This window comes from Rhinoderma darwinii, chromosome 4, assembly GCF_050947455.1.
Source record: "Rhinoderma darwinii isolate aRhiDar2 chromosome 4, aRhiDar2.hap1, whole genome shotgun sequence".
In the NCBI taxonomy this organism is placed as follows: Eukaryota; Metazoa; Chordata; class Amphibia; order Anura; family Rhinodermatidae; genus Rhinoderma; species Rhinoderma darwinii.
The window spans coordinates 80,238,919-80,265,936 of record NC_134690.1 but is presented as its reverse complement, the minus strand read 5'-3'; the positions used below and the strand labels follow the sequence as shown (position 1 = coordinate 80,265,936).

The window sequence follows — 27,018 nt, the reverse complement described above, 5'->3', positions numbered from 1 at the left end:
TAAAAAGTTAGCGCCACGCAGGTCTCATTCCCACCACTGGTATAACACGGACAAATTAACTAAAATGGCATCCAGGGCATATTTGCTGGCGCCACATCCCTTAAAGGGGTTTTCCCACTAAACACATTTATCACCGATCCACATAATGATATGATGACTGGGGGCCCCACTGCTTACTAGAACGAGGGTCCCGACCTCCGTTCCTCACACTGCACAATCGCAGTAAGGAGGATTTTGAATGGAGCGGTGGTCGCGCTTGTGCATTCAATGTCTATGGGGCTGACGGAAATAGCTGAGCGCTGTACTCTGCTGTCTCGGTCGGCTTCATAGGCATTGAATGTCGCAGCAGGCCCCAGCGATCATATATTTATCACCTACCCTGTGGATGGGTGATAAATGTTCTTGGTGGGAAAACCCCTTTAAAACTACAGTAGAAAGCCATCACTGACTGTGAACCAAACCAAAATGCAATGTAAAAGACAATACAAATCACACAAGATATGCAATACACAGCAGTCCTCCACCGGAACTCCAACCCTGGGAAGAAAAGCTTATTAGAGCCCATACAATACATTTAAAGGCACAGCAATATTTACAAAGGACTTCCATATGTACAAATGCAAAATTAATATGTTAAGTGAACCTTTAGGGCACGGCCAGACGTGGTGGAATTGCTGTGGAATTCTCCAGCGGTTGTGTTTTAAAGCTTTTTCAATACATTTTGAGGCACGTTAGTTCAAATGTTGCGGAAAACTCAGCTGCGAACCATAGGCTGCGGTGCAGAATTTCCCCTCCGCAGCATGCACTAACTGTTGCGGAGAAAAAGCGGAATTTCACTGTGGATTTCAGCCTTTGCAATGCAAAAACTGAAATCTGTGGCAAGTCCGCTGTGTTTTCTGCAACGTCTGAATTACCTGTCAAATATGCAAATGTTGATGCAGATTCGTTGCGTAATTGCCCCAAATCTGCACCAACATTTGCAGCGGAAAAACTCTGCCACTTCCGTTTTCCGGAAGTAAAAAATTACTTTTAATTAAACTAAACAATGGAAAACTAGCTTATGTAATTAGCTGGATGTATCGTCGTATCCCCTCTTCCGTCACGTGACCGCTTGTCCATGTAAAATTTGCACTTCCCGTGCATACCCGTCCATTCGCGCCTAACTTCCGGTTTGCGGTTTCCACATTGTACGGTTACGTCATAAATGACGTAACTGTACCACGTGTTTTCCCCATCTGCTTAGAGCATGCGTGGTTGACACTACCACGCATGCTCTGTTAAATGATATAGCTGCGTCTTCAGCAACCGTGTGTTTCATTGCGCATGCGCAAGTTTTAATATGTGGAGACGGTGTGTACTGTGACGGCCGTGTCTGCGGTCGCTCGCTCTCTCCTTCTCCTCCTCACAGTCCGAAGCGCATATGAGGAGGAGGAGGAGGGTGTTTATTTGCTCACTGTAGGAGCGGAATCCCCAAGACCGGGATTGGGGATTCCGCTCCAGGAGAAGTCACAGACTTCACTGTGTCCATATATGGACACAGTGACTTCTGAAGCGGAATCACTGGCGAATTGGCCGGGGATTCCGCTCCAGGAAAAGTCACTGACTTCACTGTGTTCATATATGGACAGTGACGTCAGGGACTTCTGAAGCGGAATCCCCGCCGATGTGGCCGGGGATTCCGCTCCAGGAGAAGTCACAGACTTAACTGTGTCTATATATGGACACAGTGACTTCTGAAGCGGAATCACCGGCGAATTGGCCGGGGATTCCGCTCCAGGAAAAGTCACTGACTTCACTGTGTCCATATATGGACAGTGACGTCAGGGACTTCTGAAGCGGAATCCCCGCCGATGTGGCCGGGGATTCCGCTCCAGGAGAAATCACAGACTTCACTGTGTCCATATATGGACACAGTGACTTCTGAAGCGGAATCACCGGCGAATTGGCCGGGGATTCCGCTCCAGGAAAAGTCACTGACTTCACTGTGTCCATATATGGACAGTGACGTCAGGGACTTCTGAAGCAGAATCCCCGCCGATGTGGCCGGGGATTCCACTCCAGGAGAAGTCACAGACTTCACTGTGTCCATATATGGACACAGTGACATCAGGGACTTCTGAAGCGGAATCCCCGCCGATGTGGCCGGGGATTCCGCTCCAGGAGAAGTACCTCACTTCACTGTTCATATATGGACAGTGAAGTGAGGGATTTCTCCAGAGCCGTCCCCTACAGGAAAGTAGGGGGGTGGCACTACCTACAAGGGGGGCTGTGTGGCATTGCCTACAGGGGGGCTGTGTGGCATTACCTACAGGGGGGGCTATGTGGCATTACCTACAGGGGGGGCTGTGTGGCATTACCTACAGGGGGGGCTATGTGGCATTACCTACAGGGGGGGCTATGTGGCATTACCTACAGGGGGGGCTATGTGGCATTACCTACAGGGGGGCTGTGTGGCATTACCTACAGGGGGCTGCGTGGCATTACCTACAGGGGGCTGCGTGGCATTACCTACAGGGGGCTGCGTGGCATTACCTACAGGGGGGCTGTGTGGCACTATCTACAGGGGGGCTGTGTGGCATTACCTACAGGGGGCTGTGTGGCATTACCTACAGGGGGGCTGTGTGGCATTACCTACAGGGGGGCTGTGTGGCATTACCTACAGGGGGCTGTGTGGCATTACCTACAGGGGGGCTGTGTGGTATTACCTACAGGGGGGCTGTGTGGTATTACCTACAGGGGGGCTGTGTGGTATTACCTACAGGGGGGCTGTGTGGCATTACCTACAGGGGGGCTGTGTGGCATTACTTACAGGGGGCTGTGTGGCATTACTTACAGGGGGCTGTGTGGCACTGCCTACAAGGGGGATGTGTGGCATTGCCTACAGGGGGGGCTGTGTGGCATTACCTACAGGGGGGCTGTGTGGCATTACCTAAAGGGGGGCTGTGTGGCATTACTTACAGGGGGCTGTGTGGCATTACTTACAGGGGGCTGTGTGGCACTGCCTACAAGGGGGATGTGTGACATTGCCTACAAGGGGGATGTGTGACATTGCCTACAGGGAGGGCTGTGTGGCATTACCTACAGGGGGGCTGTGTGGTATTACCTACAGGGGGGCTGTGTTGCATTACCTACAGGGGGCTGTGTGGCATTACCTACAGGGGGGCTGTGGCAGTATCTATAGAAGGTAGTGTGTGGCATTATCTACAGAGGGCAGTGTGGCAGAAAATTGACAAATGAAATTCATCCATTTTTAAAACGGACAAGGAAAAAACCGTGTGCAAAACGGGTTAAAAACGGAAGCATTGCCCGGAACGGAACAGATGCAAAACGGCCGAGAAAACGGACCAAAACCGCCGTTTTTAATAGGCCGACACTCAGACCCTCTCGTGTGAATAGAGCCTAAAGGTAGTTGATGACGCGCCGTGTCTTTACACAGTCGAAAGTGCTGTCTTAGCAAAGACACGGAGCGTCATCAATCACAGAACACGCCACCTTCTCATCCTTCTTCACACTTGTAGTTTCCGCACTGTGTGTGTATATATGTGTATATATATATATATATATAATTTTGTGTGTGTGTCTGTATATGCGTGTGTGTGTGTATATATATATATATATATATATATATATATATAATTTGTATGTGTTCATATATATGTATGTGTGTGTATATGTATATATATATATATATATATATATATACACACACACTCACTCACATTTTATATATATATATATATATATATATATATATATACATACACACACACATACACAACATTTTATATATAAAAATATATATAAATAGTGAGACACACTAAGGCCTCATGCACACGACCGTAGCCATGTGCACGGCCGTGAACTTCGGGTCGGCCTGCCCCGGAGTGTCACCCGCGAGCCACCCGCAAATCGCGGGCCGTGCACATGGCCGCGTCCATTATTTTCTATGAGCCTGGACAGCAGAACACGGCCGTACTAAGAAATGTCCGTTCTTTCCAGGGTCCTGGGCCATGCACGGACCTTGGAAACCACGGTCTTTTGCATGGGCCCATAGAAGTGAATGGGGCCGCAATTCTCTCGTGGATTTTCGGGGGAATTGCGCCCACAAAAGCACGTTAGTATGTATGGGGCCTTACATACATTTATAGTAAATTATGTAAAAAAAAGAAACGTTTTACCATTGTTTGGAGTAGTGTTTGGTGTTTGCTTCACTGTAAGGCCCTGTTCACACAGAGTTATTTGCAGGCAGAAAATTCTGCCTCAAAATTTCGCTTGAATTTTCAGGCAGATTTTGATCTGCCTCCACGCCGTTTGCCACGATTTTCGCCCGCGGGCATTGAGCGCAACGGGCAAAAACGCGGCGAAAAACGCTTTCTCTGCCTCCCATCGATGTCAGAGGGAGGTCAGAGGAGTAAACGCCCGAAGATAGGGCATGTCGCTTCTTTTTCCCTCAATGGCCACGGGCAAAAAAACGTGGCAAACGGCGTGCAGGCAGGTCAAAATCTGCCTCCAAATTCAAGACAGAATCTTGATGCAGAATTTTCTGCCAGCAAAAAAACTCAGTGTGAACAGGGCCTAATACAGGATCTATTGGAACAGATCCAGCAGCAGGTGAGGTAAATGTGCTGACTGGATTGTGTGTACCAAGATGGGCAGACTTAGGGCATGTTCACACGGCCTATTTTCCTCCGTTTTTCGGGCCGTAAACTCCCGAAAAACGACCGAAAAATCCGAAGCAGCATGTGTTTTTTTACGTATAAAAAAATGACCGCGAAAAAGAAGTGCAGGAAACCTCGAGACGTTTTTGGAGCCGTTTTCCATAGACTGTAGTGCAAAAAGCTCCAAAAACGGGCGTAAAAAACGCAGCGAAAATCTCGATTTGCACAAAAAAAGTCTGAAAATCAGCTGTTTTCTCTTGAAAACGGCTCCGTATTTTGAGACTCTTTGCCTGTGAACATACCCTGACATTTATCAGGCTGTAGAAGGGGCGGGGAGGGAGACGGGTGCCTGTACTTAGATTAGGGATAGATGGAGGCACAAAGGATAATGATGATTATTACTGTGTAAGGGCTTATTTAGACGAACGTGTAATACGTCCGTGCAACGCGCGTGATTTTCACAAGGACCTATATGGGGCCGTGCAGACTGTCCGTGAGTTTCATGCAGCGTGTGTCCGCAGCGTAAAACTCACGACATGCCCGATATTTGTGCGTTGTTCGCGCATCACACACCCATTGAAGTCAATGGGTGCGTGAAAATCACGCGCAGCACACGGAAGCACTTCCATGGTACGTGCGTGATTCGCGCAACAGCAGTAAAAAGTATGAATGAAAACAGAAAAGCACCACGTGCTTTTCTGTTTACAAACATATAAACAGTGTCATAATGATGGCGGTTGCACGAAAATCATGAAGCCGCGCATCACACGGGGCTGACACACGGAGCTGTTATGTACCTTTTGCACGCACAAAACGACGCGTTTTTTGCGCAAGCAAAAGGCACACGCTCGTGTAATCCGGCCTCAGACAGTGTGCAGGGAGGGACCGTCTGCCTGTTATCTGTAATTAGAGCAGGGAAGGACCATGTGACCATAGAGGGGCGTGGCAGTATGCAAATAGCTGAGGTGCTTTGGAGGAAGGGGGAGGATGCAACTGTCTCCTCAGATTCAGCCGGGATCATGGGTATGGTGGGTTACAAGACAGGAAACAGCCAGTAAGGGATGTAAACAAACAGAAAAAGCAGCAGTGATGATGGAAATCAAACAGAAACTGGTTAGAAGTTTAATAGGGGGTACTAGGGAATCAAGGCTGGGGGACATTTTTTAGAATTTATTTTTTTCCTGGACAACCCCTTTAAGAACCGAGGTTCACTCCCACATTCTTATACCTCCACCAACAAGCCCACACTTTATGGCAAAAAGTGACCTTCTTTATATATTTATATATATAGCTATTGTTTACTCCCATGACACAGCTGTCTGCATAAAATCGAGCCCTGTCAGGGGTTTCCATCTCCAGCTGCTGAGCATGAAGGGATCTCTTGAGATGAGAAATGTAATTTATGGGTTTTATTATATTTATCATTCTCTATGACACAATGTTATGCGGTTATTATAATGTAACTACAACTTTCAGGGAAACAAGGCACACATTCATCTGTCAGTGTTTTTATACAGAGGTTTATCACAGGACTCCAGGGGATTGTGTATTGACCACAAATCATTCTCCTATTTTGCTGTAGTTTTTGGTGGCAATTCTGTAAAATACAATTCATGGTCCATCCCAACTCCATAGCGGAGACTAGAGCTGTCCACAATGGAGTAAAAGGGGTTCTGCAATAGGAGAATAAGAGGAGTCTTATACCGGAAGGAAAAAATATATAAACGGTCGGTATGTAAGGCTTCTTTCACACAAGTATACATTTACCTCTTTCAGAGGAAGAGAGGAGCATTACATCAAACGAAAAGCAACGATTCCGTTAGAATTACCATTGATTTCAATGGTAATTCTTTTCTTTCAGTCGCTTTCCGTTTGTCTCCGTTCGCTAGGTTTCAGTTTTTTTACAGAAACAAAAGTTCTGCAAACTGCACTTTTACTTCCGACAAAAAAACTAAAACTAGCGAACAGAGACAAACGGATAGCACCTGAAACAAAAGATTTACCATTGAAATCAATGGTAATTCTAACGGAACCGTTGCTTTCCGTTTAATCTTTCGATCCTCTCTTCCTCTGACGGAAGAGAGGTAAACGTATACTAACCGTAGTGTGAACTTACCCTGACATGTTTTTGCACATGGCGTATTACAGTTTCGCACAACCTAGCTGTTGCTTGGAGCCGTAATAGGGCACCCAAAGACTCCTATTGGGCCATACTGTACCTCTGTATGCCTCCAATGAAATAGAGAGATATGCACAAGTTTCTTCTGTTGGATTCTGCATTCGAATAACCCCATAATATGGTGCCACACAGAGAAGCACGCCGTGTCCCTGCGGCTCCTTAGTACGGAACCACAGGGGACTCTGTGTTCTGCAAAACAGCCACCTGCATGCAGCTCTGCCATGTACAATAAAAAGCAGAGGGTCTTAGGCTGGGTTCACACGAGCATGTTACGTCCGTAATGGACGGAACGTATTTCGGTCGCAAGTCCCGGACCGAACACACTGCAGGGAGCCGGGCTCCTAGCATCATAGTGATGTACGATGTAGGAGTCCCTGCCTCACTGCGGGACAACTGTCCCGTACTGTAATCATGTTTTCAAATAGACAAATATTCCCATAAGGGCTGACCTCAGGTATGTACAGTATCCTTAGGGTATGTGCACACACACTAATTACGTCCGTAATTGACGGACGTATTTCGGCCGCAAGTCCCGGACCGAACACAGTGCAGGGAGCCGGGCTCCTAGCATCATAGTTATATACGATGCTAGGAGTCCCTGCCTCGCCGTGGAACTACTGTCCCGTACTGAAAACATGATTACAGTACGGGACAGTTGTCCTGCAGCGAGGCAGAGACTCCTAGCATCGTACATAAGTATGATGCTAGGAGCCCGGCTCCCTGCACTGTGTTCGGTCCGGGACTTGCGGCCGAAATACTTCCGTCAATTACGGACGTAATTAGTGTGTGTGCACATACCCTCATATATATTCTCAAAGAGCTCTGATAGACATACATTTAGGATTTAATGCTGTACACAAGCAGAAACCCATCAATATAAAATATATAATATACAAATCTATGTAAAATAAATAATTACCTATACACCCATGTGTAATAGGGCTGTGTAAAGATAAAACTGAGACACAAAGGGCACAGATTAAAGTTCATGAGGGGCTGCAATCTGTCACATATTAGTTACTGCTTGTTCAACATTCTTCAAGATCCATACATATGACTAAAGACAGGCAAACATACAACACAACACAACACAACACAACACACAAACACGCACTCCTAACTGTGCACACATAATGTATATCTCATCATAATCCTTCACATGTCACTGAGGAATACAAACTAACAGGGAAACTAATACTGGAATACAACTAGAAGACCTTTAGAAAAACAATCACAAGATAGAACAATGGCGACGGTTACAATAATAGATGCATTCCTGAATTTATTCATAGATCAAGGTGATACAAACGGATACATTAAATGTAATAAATATTCTAAATCTGTTACGGTCATATAAAATACATCATATTCCCAAAAATTGAGTCATACTTCACTCTAGTCTACAGTCAAGTATTAAAAGTCTAAAGAAATGCCTTAGCTGTGTGATATATAGATAAAAAAATAGAAATTTGTGCCAAATACGTGATTAATATGATGAGCAATGATCAACATTGTTTAACATATATATTTTTTGGACCCTTCAGAAAAAAGTTAAAAAAAAGTCTTAAACTGTATTAAGGCAAAAGTCTACTGCCTAACATTTGATTCGAATAGATTTAACCCCTTGATGCTCAATGGATTGCAGAAGATTTTATATATATATATATATATATATATATATACATATGTATGTATATATATATATATATATATGGGAAAAAATACAAATGTAAAATATATATACACACACACACGTATACAAACACACACCTATCTATTACAGTAAAGTGTGTGCATAATATAAATTGCATGATATATATATATATATATATATATATATATATATATGTATACATACATACATATGTATATATATATATTTATATATATATATATATATATATATATATATACATACACATATATAATAGTAACTTCTTACCTGATGCGCTAGTACTGCAACTGTTCCCAATGCCTGGAGTGATCAGCTTACACCTAATGGTTTTATAAGCGAACAGCAGTGTAGGAGACTCTCAGTATCCTCCTTGAATTGGGGTGGGCACAGACATTCGGTCATAGTGTGAAGAATGCACAAGTGTGAGGGAGCAATGCTGGGGTATAGGGATGAACACTGGCAACATGTCAGCAGGATGCAAAGTTCATGTAATGTAGGTGTTTTAATGGTCAATCCTGTTGCAAAGCGAAATGTTAAATTATGGCCGACGCATATGAGAGAGACAGTATGTATAATGATTTTCTAAGCCTTTATAGTCTCTTTCTCATATCTCGGCTGATAAGGAACTTCTATTCCAATAGTTAAAGTGACAATTTGCATCCTTTGCAAAGTGAGGTCAGTAAAATCTTTAAAAAATAATCAAAATCATTGAGTTCTGATATATTTATAGAATTCCACAACTACAATTAAAAGTAGGTGATTAATGTAGCAGCAATCTATCACCGGGGCAGGCCTTCGTGACCGTGTTTACTCATTGCGGTAGTGGGCCGCACGGTCAAAAACTGTCATTCAAAAACGTATGTGTTTAACCACAAACTGCCATAATTTAGCAATTTGGCTACCGACTGTTTTTTTTCACGTTTTTCACCTGTAAAAAGAACACGGCCAATACCCGCATCACAAACCATGGCAATATGTGCTCTAAATCGTGCGGTACTGCCTCATGCATTTTATTTGCACGGAACTTATCAAAATGTGTAAACACAACCTGAATATTTGGACTTCTGTAAGAGGTCCTAATAATGGTAACCCCTTAAAGACCAGGCCTGTTTGGGCCTTATTGACCAAACTATTTTCTTTCATTTTTTTCATCCTCACATTCCAAGAGCGAAAACTTTTCTATTTTTCCATTGATGTCGTTGTATGAGGTTTTTTTTATGCGGGATGAGTTGTATTTTTCAATGGCACCATTTTGGGGTTCATATAATTTATTGATTTAGCTTTCATTTATTTTCTTTGGAAGGGAATACAAAAAACACAGCAATTCTGACATTGTTTTTTGCGCATTTTTTTTCTGTGTTCACCATGCGACAAAAATAACATGTTTACTTTTTTCTACTGGTCGTTACGAATGCGGCAATACTAAATATGTTTATTTATTTAAGTGTTAGTACTTTTGCACAATAAACCATGTTTTAGTGAAAAAAAGTCATTTTTGTGTTGCCAGATCCTGAGCCAAAACAAACACCCCCCCTCCCCCCGTTGATGTAGCTGTATGAGGGTTTGTTTTCTTGCGGGATAAGCTGTAGGTTTTTTTTGTACCATTTTGGGATATATAGAACTTATTGATTAACTTTTATAGTTCTTTTTTAGTTAGGGAAAATTCACACATGGCGGAATTGCTGTTGAATTCCGCTGCGGACAGTCCACAGTGGAATTCTACAGCAGTCGTTTTTTACATTTGTCTCTATACATTGTTAGGAAACTTAGTTCAGACGTTGCAGAAAATAAGGGCATGGCCCCACGTGGCGTATTTCTTCCGCAACTGTCCGCATCAATGCCGCACAGAATCTGCGTTGCAGATTCTGTTGCGGATCTGCCCAAAATGTGCAGTAAATTGATGCGGACTGTACGTTGCGTATTGAGGGGAAGAGGGCTTCCCTTCTCTCTATCAGTGCAGGATAAAGAGAAGGGACAGCACTTTCCCTAGTGAAAGTAAAAGAAATTCATACTTACTGTCTTGGTGACGCGTCCCCCTTTCGGCATCCAGCCCGACCTCCCTGGATGACGCGGCAGTCCATGTGACCACTGCAGCCTTTGATTGGCTGCAGCCGTCACTGGGACTGAAACGTCATCCTGGGAAGCCGGACTGGAGGAAGAAGCAGGGAGTTCTCGGTAAGTATGAACTTCTATTTTTTTTACAGGTTGATGTATATTGTGATCGGTAGTCACTGTCCAGGGTGCTGAAACAGTTACTGACGATCGCTTAACTCTTTCAGCACCATACAGTGACTATTTACTGACGTCGCCTAGCAACGCTCCCATAATTACGGGTGCACACACATAGTCACCCGTAATTATGGGTGCACACACATAGTCACCCGTAATTATGGGTGCACACACGTAGTCACCCGTAATTACGGGAGCCCCATTGACTTCCTCAGTCTGGCTGTAGACCTAGAAATACATAGGTCCAGCCAGAATGAAGAAATGTCATGTGAAAAAAACAATACGCTCCGCAGCACACATAACATGTACATAACATCTGCGGACTTCATTGCGGAATTTAGAATCTCCATTGAAGTCAATGGAGAACTTACGCAATTAGTCCGCAAACAGTCCGCCACACCTCCGCAACAACCATTGTATGCTGCGGACACCAAATTCCGCACCGCAGCCTATGCTCCGCAGCGGAATTTTCTGCATCGTCTAAACGAACACTACTAAAAAGCAGTGGAAGGCAATGGAGAAACGGGTCCGCTGCGGATTAACGCTGCGGAGTGTCCGCAGCGGAATTCCAGAGCAATTCCGCCACGTGGGGCTTTGCCCTTACTGTGCGGAAATCAGGCTGCGGTGCAGAATTTTCCCTCCGCAGCATGCTCATGACATTGCGGAGAAGCGGAATTTCACTGCAATGCAAAACTGAAATCTGTGTCAAGTCCGCTGTGATATCTACAACGTCTGAATTACCTGTCAAATATGCAAATGTTGGTGCAGATTCGTTGCGTAATTGTCCCAAATCTGCACCAACATTTGCAGCGGAAAAAGTCCGCCACGTCTGAACGTGCCCTTAGGGGGAAAGCGAAAAAAAACCCAAAAAACAGCAATTCCGCCAATGATTTTTGCATTTTCTTTTACACCATGCACGTGCAGTATAACTAATAAGTTATGTTGGTTCTACAGGTCGTTACGATTGCGGCAGTACCTAATGTGTAGTTTTTTTTACAGTGACCCTTTTTAATAAAAATCTAATATTTTTTTATGAAAAAAGAGTTACATAGGTTGAAATAAGACACAGGTCCATCAAGTTCCACCTTTCTCAATCAATTACACGTTTTTCATTGCTAGAGTAGATGTAACCCTCAATGCCATTTGTCAGTAAATAACCATCTAGCCTTTTTTAAATGCTGACATAGTATCTGCTATTACTACCTCTTTGGGTAGCGCATTCCATAGTTTGACTACTCTAACTGTAAAGAACCCTTTCCTATATTGATGTCCGAGATGTCTTTCTTCCACAGGCAATGAAGGTCCCCTGGTCTTTAGTAGAGTTCTTGAAAAGACCAGATTATGTGCTAGTTCTTTGTATTGACTACACATATACAGTTGAGTAACATTTTTATGACCACCAACTAATATCCAGAGTAACCTCCATGTGCAGCACGGACAGCAGCTAGACGGGCTGGGAGTGACTCAATAAGGTGCTGGTAGGTTATCTCAGGTATCTGGAGCCATGCTGACTGCAGTGCATCCCACATTTTCTGGAGGGTGGGTGGGGGAGGATCCATAGAGCGAACAAGACGATTGAGGTGGTCCCATAGATGCTTAATTGGGTTAAAGTCTGGCGGATTAGGGGGCCAGGGAAGTACTTGGAATTCTTGGTCGTGCTCTTCCAACCACTGACTGACATTTCTAGCCGTGTGACATGTCGCATTGTCTTGCTGGAAGATTACATCTGGCCCAGGGAAGACAAACAGCATGTACTGCGCTCTTTGAGAAATACTGCCACCCTTGGCCCGAAAGCCAATAGTCATTCCTTTTTGCAACTCTGATAAATCGCCCCTTTTACCCATGGCAACAACGAGTGATATGTGTTCAGACAGCCTATCGCACACATGACTTCCTTCATGGGCTACGCGCTGCCGACATCGAAAGCAGGAGGTGGTCATAATAATGTGACTCGACTGTGTATTTATACATGTTAATAAGATCACCTCTAAGGCTTCTTTTTTTACAAGCTGAACAAGTCCAATTTTTCTAGCCTTCCATTGTAAGGGACACCTTCATCCCATTTAATAATCTAGTCGCCTGTCTTTGAACCCTCTCCAGTTCTACTTTTTACAATATGGAGCCCAAAACGGAATTCCATATTCAAGATATGGCCTTACAAGGGATTTATAGAGGGCTAATATTACAATTGAATCATGGGTTTTTATCTCTCTTTTTATACACCCTAAAGTCCTATTTGCTTTTTTCTGTTCATCAATATTTCTGGGATGCCTTGTGTGCACAGTCCCCTTAAGGTCATGCCACAGCATCACAATAGGGTTAAGGTCGGGAATGACTTTGTCTTTCAAAAACACAAATCTTCTTTTTCAACCATTCTTTAGTTTATTTACTTGTATGCTTTGGGTTACTGTCTTGTTGCATCACCCAATGTCTCCTCAGCTTGAGGTCATGAACTACAGTCCTTATGTTCTCCTGTAAAATGTTTGGATACACTTTTAATGCATTGTTCCTTCAATGATCGCAAGGCGTCTAGGTCCCGAGTCAGGAAAGCAGCCCCGAACCGTGATGCTCCCGTTACCATGCTTCAAAGTTGGGATGATATTTTTGTGTTGGTGCGCAGTATTCTTTTTCCTCCAAACATAGCATTTGGGCTGAAAAGTTCCACTTTTGTCTCATCTGTCCATAGAACATTTCTCAGAAGAATTGTAAAACATCCAGGTGGTCTCGAGCAAACGTGAGATGGGCCACAATGGTTTTTCTGGACAGAAGCGACTTCCTTCATGGCACGTTCAGACGTGGCGGAATTTTTCAGCTGCAAATGTTGGTGCAGATTTGGGGCAATTACGCAACGAATCTGCACCAACATTTGCATATTTGACAGGTAATTCAGACGTTGCAGAAAACACAGCGGACTTGCCACAGATTTCAGCTGCAAATGTTTGTGCAGATTTGGGGCAATTACACAACGAATCTGCACCAACATGTGTGTGAACTAAAAAGGTGTTGAAACCAATGGACAAACTGTCTGCAAAGGATTTGCACTGTGGACTGTCCGCAGCGGAATTCAACAGCAATTCTGCCACGTCTGAATGTGCCCTCATGGTGTCCTTCCATAGGCACCATCCTTGTTCAGTATTTTCTAACATCAGATACATGAACAGTGGTTTTTGCAGTTTGTAAAGTCTTCAGTAAACATTTCAACAGGACGCCTACTACTAGGGAAAATAGCAACAGTCCTGAATTTTCTCCATTTGTAGACAATTTGTCTAACCGTGGACTGATGTACATCTAAGGGCACGTTCAGACGTGGCGGAATTTTTCCGCTGCAAATGTTGGTGCAGATTTGGGGCAATTACACAACGAATCTGCACCAACATTTGCATATTTGACAGGTAATTCAGACGTTGCAGATATCACAGCGGACTTGCCACAGATTTCAGTTTTTGCATTGCAAAGGCTGAAATCTGCAGTGAAATTCCGCTTCTTCTCCGCAACATAATGAGCATGCTGCGGAGGGAAAATTCTGCACCGCAGCCTAATTCTGCACAGTTCTTTTATTATTAGTTAATTATTACTAACTTTCCTAAAAATGTATAGAAAGAAATGCAAAAACCTCTGCTGCAGAATTACACTGCGGACTGTCCGCAGCGGAATTCAACAGCAATTCCGCCATGTGTGAATGTGCCCTAAGGGTATGTTCACTCGCAGTGAGAAAAAACAAGGGAAACCAGCTCCTGATTTTCAGACGTTTTTTTAAGCCACTCGCGATTTTCGCTGCGTTTTTTACGGCCGTTTTTGGAGCTTTTTTCGCTAGAGTCACTGAAAAACGGCTCCAAAAACTTCCCAAAAAGTGACTTGCACTTCTTTTTCGCGGCCGTTTTTTTACGCGTAAAAAACGCAGCAAAAAACGCTCCATCGGAACAGAACTCCTTCCGATCTTACCTGCAAACGCTGATGCTGCTGCAGAATCAACTGTAGCCTCTGGTGCCGATGTGGCCGTCACGATGCAGGACCTGTGAGTGACGTCACAGATCTGCACTGCCAGAAGCTGGGCGTTCTGAAGAGAAGAGGATGTTACTTCTCTTCAGAGCGCCCAGCTAGTGAAAGTATTAAAAACGCCCCGATGTACGCACATAATACACGCCCACTTGGACTTTTACTTTTAAACACACCCACTTGGACTTTTGCAAGCCTCATTTGCATAACTACAAAAATGGTCATAACTTGGCCAAAAATGCTCGTTTTTTAAAAATAAAAACGTTACTGTAATCTACATTGCAGCGCCTATCTGCTGCAATAGCAGATAGGGGTTGCAAAATCTGGTGACAGAGCCTCTTTAAGCAATGCTTTTGTAACCTTTTCCACCCCCATGCGTCTCTATAACACGTCTTCTGAAAGTTGTTTGCCTCGAGGTATGGTTCACACTAACCAATGTTTCTTTAGAAAAACAGATTTGTCAGTAACCAGGCTTTGTGTACCTATGTCTAATGGGCAATTGTATTAGTAATCAATGCAGAAATCCAGGTAATTTCAAAGTGGTCACTGAAGGCCCTATTACACGGGCCAATGATCAGGCAAACGCTCGTTCCTGATTATGGCGCTATGTAATCAGGGCAACGATCAGCGGACTCGTTCATCGGGCTGATACTGCTTCTTTTTTTTATGCAGAATTAAAAATCATTGTTGTCTGCAGCACATCTCGCTGTGTAATCTGGGAGATGTGCTGCCGACATGATGAAAATGTATAGGGGCGAACGATCGTAGTTACGAGCACTCATCCCTATAGGTATCCAATAATTGCTCCTTGTGAAAGGAGCAAATGAGCGCCGATCAATGAGCTGTCTAGTTGATTGGCACTCGTTTACACGGCCCATGTAATAGTACCCTTACATTTTCTTGCAACTGTACATTCTGCAATATGATCACAGGGAGCTATGCAGATAGAAGACCCACATATCTGTATATATGTACGTGCTTTTGTACCCCGTACAGCACTAGGAGACTGAATTTTTGAAGAATGTTTGAAGAATTTTTGAAGAATGTTTGTAACTAGGACTTCTTTAAATTACAACATGTATTTGCACCCACTAACGGTGAATTCACATGTGGCATAAAAATACACCACAAAATCTGCATAAAAATTCCGTCATCGTAATTTTGTAAAGACATGCAGATTTTTCTGTGTTTTTAACTGCAGAATAATTACTTATTACAGATATTTTGGTGTTTTTTTGCTGCGGATTTGTGTTGCTGATTTTGTAGGAACATTTAAATTCTGCATCCAAAATCTGCAACACATAGGGCACGACAAGATTTTTCGCAGTGGGCAAAATTTCGCACAGAAAATGTTACCATATATGTTTTTTGATTTCCATAGGATAACAGGAAGTAATCTTCCGTAGTGTAAATTTTTAAACAACAAAAATTTGCAGGGCTTACGCCAAGCCTGAATTTACCCTAAATTCCCCCGATGTGATGTGGTCTACATATTATGAGATATCTACAAATTGCTCATTGCACAAGGACTGAATGTTGAAGGTACTTTTTTGGTCACGCAGCTTGCCAAGCAGCGACTAAAATGCCTTTACGGATGCAAACTGTGGACGACAATGCAAGAACTTCGCACTCTGTCGGAAATCCAGCATTGTCACAATGAAACGAAGTGTTAGTAGAACGTATTCAAACACGCCGCCAGCACTTTTGGTCCCTGCTTGAAAGAGGAAAAAGATGGGCAAGATCCCGTTTTAAAACATGTATTTTTGTCATGTATTTATTTATTTAATAATCCAGTTGTGGAAAGTCAGGAGTATATGGAAACCAGAACTGGAATCCAAAAAAAAGACACCCTTTTCTGGATTCTAGTTCTGCTTTCCATATACTCCTGTTCTTCTGGTCCATTAGTGAGGATGGCTCCTGACGATGAGGAGGATACGAGACTGGCAGAATTCTCCAGTTATATGTGCATTATTGTTGTTGTGCCTAATACAGCACCACACTCTGTGATCCATTTGTTCTGCAAGTTGGCACAGGCTTTAAAGACGCACTAACCCTATGTAGCGCCTACATGTTTTTCTAGTTTTTCAAGTTTTAACGTTTTAGTTGTGGAAAGTCAGAACACTTTAAAGTTTAGAATGAAATGGAATCTTGAGTGAAAATCAGAGGTTTTTTTTGTAAATGTTCTTTAGCCCTCCTTCACACTGAGTTTTTGCCTGGCGTATGAAACTTCATGAAATTTTTTTTAGGTGTTTTTACATGCATTTTTGGTGGCTTTTCTTTGTTAGTATCATTTTGTACATGTTTTTTTATCGCATATTAAAAACCCTTTAGAAAAGCCTAAGGAAAAAACCGTCAGAACAAAACGCCATAAACTAAGCATAAAAAAATGCACTGAACCAATATTTTCAATATTTCATTACAGACTTTAAACGATGTGACAAAATGCAACACCAAAAAGATAGGAGGAACTGGTAGTCTAAAGACCTGTGATGCCTATATAATAGATGTCAGCAGTGAATGGAGCAGGCAGGCAGGTGTAGGTGATATCAGTCACGTGTTCCAGAGGACAGCGGCGGGTGGGAAACACGAATGGGTCAGGATAGAGCGATATAGTTCTACACAATAAAAGCATAACTGGAGATAAACACAAGATAAATATTACAGAGATGAAAGTGATGTTATGTGACACTGTACATGGAGCACCATGAAAACAAACAGCACTGAACCGACTGTTACTACTCCATTCCCCATCTTTCCTTAGTTACTTCACCCTTATAATTATACCGTACATCATTTATGTCTTGTCTGCCTACATAATTCCGTCTGACGATACACTTGGACATACAAGGTACAATGTTCAGAACTTCCCTCATTCTTGCGAACGTCTCACTCAGAATCATTTATTAATTTTTATAGCACAACGTAAAGCAGAAAAACAGGGCCGACCTTTCACCCACTTCCCTACTGCGTGGCCCGGAGCTGAAACAGCGAGAGACGGGACAGCCTGTAACATTAACACTTGGGGTGAGCAAGAAAATACTACAGATTGAGCTATAATGGACTGAACGCTCCTATATGTTCATCCACGTCACGTTTCAGCCTCTTCTACTCACACCCAACCCAAACCCTACTCATCCATACCAGAAAAGTTCATACTAGGGGCGGATTTACGCGAGCGTGTGCGATTTGCGCGCACAAAAGGCACTTAACTGCTCCGTGTGTCATCACCATATGATGCGTGGCTGCGTGATTTTCACGCAGCCGCCATCATTATGACACTCTGTATGTTTGTAAACAGAAAAGCACGTGGTGCTTTAGGGCATGCCCCCACGTGGCGGAATTCCTCCGCAACTGTCCGCATCAATGCCGCACCTAATCCGGGTTGCGGATTACGGCTGCGGATCTGCCCAAAATGTGCAGTAAATTGATGCGGACTAGCTGCTGCGGACTGCGGGAAAAGTGCTTCCCTTCTCTCTATCAGTGCAGGATAGAGAGAAGGGACAGCACTTTCCCTAGTGAAAGTAAACGAATTTCATACTTACCGGCCGTTGTCTTGGTAACGCGTCCCTCTTTCGGCATCCAGCCCTACCTCCCTGGATGACGCGGCAGTCCATGTGACCGCTGCAGCCTGTGATTTTCCCCGACACAATAGTGCTGGATGCTGCGCTATTGTCTCCGGTAATCCCTGCCAGATCCGCGACGGAGGCCCCTAACGGAGCCTCCAACGCAGATGTGAACGAAGTCTTAGGCCTCATGCACACGACCGTAGCCATGTGCACGGCCGTGATTTTCGGGTCGGCCGGCCACGGAGTGACAGCCGCGAGCCGCCCGCAAATCACGGGCCTTGCACATGGCCGCAGCCATTATTTTCAATGAGCCCGGACCGCAGAACACGGCCGTAATAAGACTTGCCCGTTCTTTCTGCAGTCCGGGCTCCTGGGCCATGCACGGACCGTGAAAACCACAGGCGTGTGCATGGCCCCATAGGAATGAATGGGGCCGCAATTCTCCCGTGGATTTTTGGGGGAATTGCGGCCGCAAAAGCACGTTCGTGTGCATGGGGCCTTAGATTTAAAAAATAAACGCCAAAAAAATTGCTGCACATATTCATGATACATTGTCAATTCCAGTCAAATCAGGATCCTGCACAGAAGTTAGCTGAACTTGTGAGCGTGCCTTGCCAGCAAATGTAAGAATGTTACCAATAATGCCAAAAATCTGATTAGGAGAAACTACTTACAGAGGTCTCAGCTTTTACTGCTTTTCTTTCAGCTAAAATACTGTTCATTAAGCACCTCTTACGACCTAGGATCAGATTAGGGAATCTGTACAATGCCCTATAAAAAGCTGAACTAGACCAAACTAAATCCAACTACTGTTCCATAGAAGTTCCGATAAGGGGCCAGAAGAAGCAGTCTGGTTCCCCTGATTCAAAGTCATCGCTTTTTTTTTATTGCCAGTTGCTGCACGTAAGCTCCTGTTCAAACACAGCTGATTTGTTGTAGATTTTCAGTGCAGATTCTGCACTGAAAATCTGCAACAAAGGACCTTATAATGCAAGTTAATGGGGATTTACAAAAACTCTGGGGATTTTAGGGCATGTTATGGAATTGCCTTATATGTTCTGGACTTCTTCCGGAACTTTGTCTCAGATTCGTGGCCACATCCACGGCAGACATTTTTCTGTGAGTATACTCTAAGACCCCATGTACAAGATGCGTATTACATGCGGATTTGCCATGCAGAATTTCAGCAGCGTGAGGCCTGATTCACACGAGCGTTGAATACGTCCATGTGACGGCCGTTGGACGCATGTTTTTCAATGGGGCCGTTCACAGTGAACTGCCCTTGTTTCAACGGACCGTGTGAAGGGTCCGTTGAAAAACAGAACCTGTCCTATTTTGTTCAGTTTTCATTAATCCCTCCATAGGCTCAAGTCTATGGGGATCCGTGAAAATGGGACCCACGCGGGGGGCACCTCGGACGTGAAAAACGTCAAGTTTTTCACATCCGAGTTTTCCCACGCTCGTGTGAATCTAGCCTAATACAGTGCCAGCCAAGTAAATGAGATTTCAAGTAATCTTATCTACACTTGGCAGAATTTTTCCGCACATAAATTGACCTGCGGTGCATATTTTAAAAGCCGTAGCATGTTAATTTATCTTGCATTTCCTCAGAATTGTATCTGACTAGTTTATAAAAACCCGCACCAAAATCTTCTGCATAAAATCTGCACGTATTTTCGCATAACGTAAAAAACCGCACCTAAAACCGGATGAAAATACGCTTCATTACGTGTTGATATTAACTGCAGAATTACCTGCGATTATCTGAGGTTCTGATGCAAATATTGGGCACTAAATTATGCAATGTGTGAATTGTCGCCTAAGGCCGGGTTCCCACGTAGCGTATAAACGCTGCAGAATTTCCGCAACTGAATTCTGTGTGGAAATTCTGCAGCATTTACAGTAGCAGTAAACTGAATGAGATGTAGAAAATCTCATGCCCACGCTGCGGAAAAAAAACCGCATAAAAGTGGTGCGGAAAGTGTTCTGCGGTGCGTTTTTCAATTCCGCAGCAAGTCAATTTATTCCGCGGGTTCTGTGCGGAGATGCTGCGTGTTTGGCCCATAGACTTCAATGGGAAGTAGAAATTCCACCACAGATTTATGTTGTTGCTCTTTTTACAGCGTTTACGCAGTGGAAACGCAGTAAAAACCGCTGGAAATCTACAGGTGCACATATACTTTGCTATAACCAATGTCTAACACTAAATCTGCGTTTCCGCAGCAACATGAGCAGGAAAAACGCACTATTTGGTGCGGATTTCTATGATAGATTTACCAGTGTTTTTCCAGAGATTCTGCCATTAAAGTCTATAGTGCAATATGAAACACACTACAATGCTTCCTTTTATGTTACAAATAAAATAAAATTATTAGGCCTTGTTCACATCTGCGTTCGTTATTCCGTTGTTCTGCTCTGTCAGAGGAGCATAACAAGGGAATCACCAGAAGCGCCTGTTCCATTGTACCATGGACACCACCGGCGGCCAACAGAACCCATTGACCTTAATTATTTCCATTGGTTTTCCGTCAGGGTATCCGTGGTTTTATCATAAACAATAGCGCAGCATACTGCACCATTGTTTCTGGTATTTTTAGCAGAATCTGCAACGGAGGCCCCTAACGGAGCCTCCAACACAGATGTGAATTAGGCCTAAGGCCACGTTCACACGTGGCAGAATTTTTCCGCTGCAAATTTTGGTGCAGATTAGGAGCAATTACGCAACGAATCTGCACCAACATTTGCATATTTGACAGGTTACTCAGACGTTGCAGAAAACACAGCGGACTTGCCACAGATTTCAGTTTTTGCATTGCAAAGGCTGAAATCCGCAGTGAAATTCCGCAACATAATGAGCATGCTGCGGAGGGAACATTCTGCACCGCAGCCTATATTCCGCACTGTTATTTTCCGAACTAAGTTTCCTAAAAATGAATAGAAACAAATCTAAAAAACGGCCGCTGCAGAATTCCACTGCGGACTGTGCGCACACGTCTGAACGTGGCCTTAGTTTGTAAACTTCTGGATGTGAGATGTTCCATTTACTATTATGTTTTAATTTCTCCCCTTGTTTTCTAAAATATTCTTCCTCCTGTAGGAGAAGGACTGGTGGTTGACATGAATGTTCCCGGTGAACTTTGTTTTTTATTGTCCCAATATATCTAAGGGCATGACCACACGTGGCGGATTGTCCGCATCAATGCCGCACAGAATCTGCGTTGCAGATTCTGCTGCGGATCTGCACAAAATGTGCAGTAAATTGATGCGGACTAGCTGCTGCGGACTGCGGGAAAAGTGCTTCCCTTCTCTCTATCAGTGCAGGATAGAGAGAAGGGACAGCACTTTCCCTAGTGAAAGTAAAAGAATTTCATACTTACCGGCCGTTGTCTTGGTGACGCGTCCCTCCTTCGGCATCCAGCCCGACCTCCCTGGATGACGCGCCAGTCCATGTGACCGCTGCAGCCTGTGCTTGGCCTGTGATTGGCTGCAGCCGTCACTTAGACTGAAACGTCATCCTGGGAGGCCGGACTGGAGACAGAAGCAGGGAGTTCTCGGTAAGTATGAACTTATATTTTTTTACAGGTTGCTGTATATTGTGATCGGTAGTCACTGTCCAGGGTGCAGAAACATTTACTGCCGATCGCTTAACTCTTTCAGCACCCTGGACAGTGACTATTTACAGACGTCTCCTAGCAACGCTCCCGTCATTACGGGAGCCCCATTGACTTCCTCAGTCTGGCTGTAGACCTAGAAATACATAGGTCCAGCCAGAATGAAGAAATGTCATGGCAAAAAAGCAAGACGCATCCGCAGCACACATAACATGTGCATGACAGCTGCGGACTTCATTGCGGAACTTAGAATCTCCATTGAAGTCAATGGAGAAATTCCGCCATGAGTCCGCCACTGCTCCGCAACAGACAGAGCATGCTGCGGACACCAAATTCCGCTCCGCAGCCTATGCTCCGCAGCGGAATGTTACGCATCGTCTAAACGAACACTTCTAAATAGAAGTGGAAGTCAATGCAGAAACGGCTCCGCTGCGGATTAACGGTGCGGAGTGTCCGCAGCGGAATTTAAGTGAAATTCCGCCACGTGTGAACCCAGCCTAAAACGAAAAATGAAGCAACTTTGCAGTAGGTCTGCAGTTAATAATGTTCTATATTTTTTTCTAAAGCTCCTGCAGTCATAATCCCTTTTATCTTTTCCAAAATTCTTGCTAACCAACCAAATGTGTGTAGGGGACAGATGGAAATTTGTATGACTGCAGGAACAAACTGCACAAAGTTCAGCTGGCCATATATATATACTACAGATTTTAAGCGGTCAAAAAGGATATCGACCATTTTCTGCAGCTGACACGAACGAGTGGGACAGACGCCGACAGATATCTGTGGAAAAGTTGATCTGACATGTTGGATTCCTTGGAAAGTTGTTCATGCCAAACGACAAATCTGCAAGTTATCAATAGAAGCCAAGACCAGGCCGCAGACCAAGGCAGAGATAAGTATGAGATTTGTCATTTTAACTTACGAAGTTGTCACCCAAAACAGCAAACCTCACAGACCAACCATGAAGGACAATTTGTTCAGAAAACAGATGTATAGCTTTTAAGGCCTCGTTCTCACTTCTGTATTTGGGATCTGTATTCTTACTGTATAAAATAGCCCTCAAAATATAAAGACTATGTTATTGAACTCAGGCATTTACACACTCATACTTCTATACGGCCATACTGTGTAATAGCTGTATTCCCCGCATAGAAGCCTGAAAAAATGCATCCATGTTGTAGATAGATGCAGACGTGCAGACGTTGCGGAAAACGCCGCTGCGGACCATAGGCTGCGGTGCGGAATTTGGTGTCCGCAGCATACACTGGCTGTTGCGGACTTGATGAGTACTTGTGGCGTAATTTCTCCATTGACTTCAATGGAGTTGCAAAATTACGCAATGAAATCCGCAGATGTTATGTGTGATGCGTTGCGGATTGCCTTCGCGAACAGGATATTTCATCATTCTGGCTGGACCTACACCGTGTTCCAAATTATTATGCACATTGGATTTAAGTGTCATAAACATTTAATTATTAGTTTTTCAATGAAACTCATGGATGGTATTGTGTCTAAGGGTATGTTCACACGAGGGTGTCCGTAATGGCTGAAATTACGGGGATGTTTAAGCCTGAAAACATCCCCGTAATTTCAGCCGTAACGGCATGTGCAGGCGTTTGAACGCCGCGTCAATTACGGACGTAATTGGCGCTGCTATTCATTGGAGTCAATGAATAATGGCTCCAATTACGGCCAAAGAAGTGACAGGTCACTTCTTTGACGCGGGCGTCTATTTACGCGCCGTCATTTGACAGCGGCGCGTAAATTACGCCTCGTGTGAACAGACAAACGTCTGCCCATTGCTTTCAATGGGCAGATGTTTGTCAGCGCTATTGAGGCGCTATTTTCGGACGTAATTTGGGGCAAAAACGCCCGAATTACGTCCGTAAATAGGCCGTGTGAACATACCCTTAGGGCTCTTTGGATCATTGTAATCAATCTCAAACACCTGTGATAATTAGTTTGCCAGGTGTGCCCAATCAAAGGAAAACTACTTAAGAAGGACGTTCCACATTATTAAGCAGGCCACAGGTTTCAAGCAATGTGGGAAAGAAAAAGGATCTTTCTGCCGCCGAAAAGCGTGAAATACCTTGGACAAGGTATGAAAACATTGGATATTTCAAGAAAACTTAAGGGTATGTTCACACGGCCAAATTACGGACGTAATTCGGGCTTTTTACGCCTGGAATTACGTCCGAAATTACGGCTTGAAAGCGTTGACAAACATCTTCCCATTGAAAGCAATGGGCTGACGTTTGTCTGTTCACACGAGGCGTATATTTACGCGTCGCTGTCAAAAGACGGCGCGTAAATAGACGCCCGCGCCAAAGAAGTGTCATGTCACTACTTCAGACGTAAATCGAGCCGTTTTCCATGGACTCCATGGAAAACCAGCTCCAGTTACGTCCGTAAGGGACGCAGCGTTCAAGCGCCTGCACATGCCGTTATGGCTGAAATGACGGGGCTGTTTTCTCCTGGAAACAGCCCTGTAATTTCGGCCGTTACGGACGCTGCCGTGTGAACATACCCTAAGTGCGATCATCGTACTGTGAAAAGATTTGTGCATGATTCAGAGCACAGACGGGTTAGTTCAGATAAAGGCATAATGAGGAAGGTTTCTGCCAGACAAATTAATAGGATTAGGAGAGCAGCTGCTAAAATGCCAGGTGCCTCTGGAGTCCCGCAAACCTCAAGGTGTAGGATCCTCCAGAGGTTTGCAAGTGCGTATAAAGCTATTATTCGGCCACCCCTAAACAATGCTCACAAGCAGAAACGGTTGCAGTGGGCTCAGAAATACATGAAGACTAATTTTCAAACTGTGTTGTTTACTGATGAGTGCCATGCAACCCTGGATGGTCCAGATGGATGGTTGGTGAATGGCCACTATGTCCCAACAAGGCTGCAACGTCAGCAAGGAGGTGGCGGAGTCATATTTTGGGCTGGAATCATGGGGAGAGAGCTGGTAGGCCCCTTTAGGGTCCCTGACGGTGTCAAAATGACCTCTGCAAAGTACGTAGAGTTTATGACTGACCATTTTATTTCTTCCGTGGTACAAAAAGAACCATGCCTTCCATAGCAAAATTATCTTCATGCATGACAATGCACCATCTCATGCTGCAAAGAGTACCTCTGTGTCATTGGCTGCTATGGGCATAAAAGGAGAGAAACTCATGGTGTGGCCCCCATGTTCCCCTGACCTCAACCCTATTGAGAACCTTTGGAGCATCCTCAAGCAAAATATCTATGAGGGTGGGAGGCAGTTCACATCAAAACAGAAGCTCTGGGAGGCTATTCTGATATCCTGCAAAGATATTCAAGCGGAAACTGTCCAAATACTCACAAATTCAATGGATGCAAGAATTGTGAAGGTGATATCAAAGAAGGGGTCCTATGTTAACATGTAACTTGGCCTGTTAAGTTTTTTTTGATTGAAAGAGCTTTTGATTTCTGTAAATATGACCTCCTGATGCTGCAAATTCAACAAATTACCATTTTATTTCTCTTTACAACCTTTAAAATGTTTTGATCTCTGTTGTGCATAATAATGTGAAACCGTGCATTTTGAGTTTTTTACTTCTAAAAAAAACCTATTATCATTAGGAGATTTGTTCAATAAAATTTTCATTATACTCCAACGGTTGATGGCTTGAAGATTATACTGACTGTCATTTGCATCGACTATTTAGGAAAATCAGCGAAAAGTAACATTTGCATAATAATTTGGAATGCGGTGTATGTGTTTCGAGGTCTATAGCCAGACTGAGATGGAATGTTTTATAAGAGAGCAGGAAGTACTCTGCACCTGAATCCGCAACGACTAATCCGCAGCATTTTACTTCACATTTTAGGCAAAGGCGCAACGGAATCTGCAACACAGATTATGTGCGGCATTGATGCGGACAGTGTCTGTAGAATTCTGCCACGTCTGAACATGGCCTAAGGCTGGATTCACACCTGCAATTTTAGGTGCAGTTTTTGTTGAAGTTTCCTTCTAGGTAAAAGGGGGATACAAAAAGCAAAAAAATAAATAAAATTGTATCCAATCGTGGTTGTGGCAAAAAAAAAACCTGCATCAAAACTTGAAAGTGTGAACCCAGCCTTAGCTTGTTCACATCTGTATCAGAGGCTCCGTTAGGGGCCTCTGTCGCAGATTCAGTTGTTTTTTTGCAGGACAAAATGACGGACACCATTACGGAAAGCCGACGGAACCAATAGGTTCCGTCTGGCGCGGTTGATGTCCATCATGCGATGGGTCCGGCACTTCTGTTTTTCTTTTTCTATGACCGGGTAGAACAACAGAAAACCAAAACGCAGATGTGAACACAACCTTAAGGCCTTATTCACATGAACGTGTTATACGTCCGTGCAACGCGCGGGATTTTCACGTGCGTCACACGGACCTATGTTAATGAATGGGGCCGTTCAGACTGTCAGTGATTTTCACGCAGCGTATGAGCGCTGCGTAAAACTCACGACATGTCCTATATTTGGCCGTGTTTCGCGCAGCACACACCCATTGAAGTCAATGGGTGCGTGCAAATCGTGCATGGCACACGGAAGCACTGATGTGCGCTACAGCAGTAAAATAAATTAATGAAAACAGAAAAGCACCTCGTGCTTTTCTGTTTGTCAACATAAAACCAGAGTGTCATAATGATGCCAGCTGCGCGAAAATCACGCAGCCGCGCACCATATGCAGATGCCCCACGGACCTTTTGCGCGCGCAAAACGCAGCGTTTTTTGCGCGCGAAAAACTGATATATCCGTGTGAATAAGGCCTTAGGGTGCAGTCACACATGGCAGAATTTGTTGCAGACATTTCTGCGACTAATAATCAGTTCCATTCATCTGAATAGGGATGTTTCTGCAGCAGGTAGTAAGTACCATTGAGGGTATGTTCACACTCTGTGTTTTCAGGCGTATTTTAGGGCGAAAACACCTTGAAATCCGCCTGAAAAAATGGTAGCTAAACGCCTACAAACATCTGTCCATTGAATTCAATGGGAAAAACTGTGTTTCATTCAGACGGGGTGTTTTTTTTACGCCGCCGTTTCAAAAAACGTTGCGCAAAAAAACACCCCATAAAAAGGAGCATGTCACACTT

General features: G+C 44.1%; 1 protein-coding gene across 1 annotated transcript in view; it reads right to left on the bottom strand.

Moving 5' to 3' along the window:
* Nucleotides 1-27,018, bottom strand: part of SLC16A14 (solute carrier family 16 member 14) — a 77,703-nt gene that overhangs the window by 35,567 nt on the left and 15,118 nt on the right. The gene's annotated exons all lie outside the window — the stretch shown is intronic.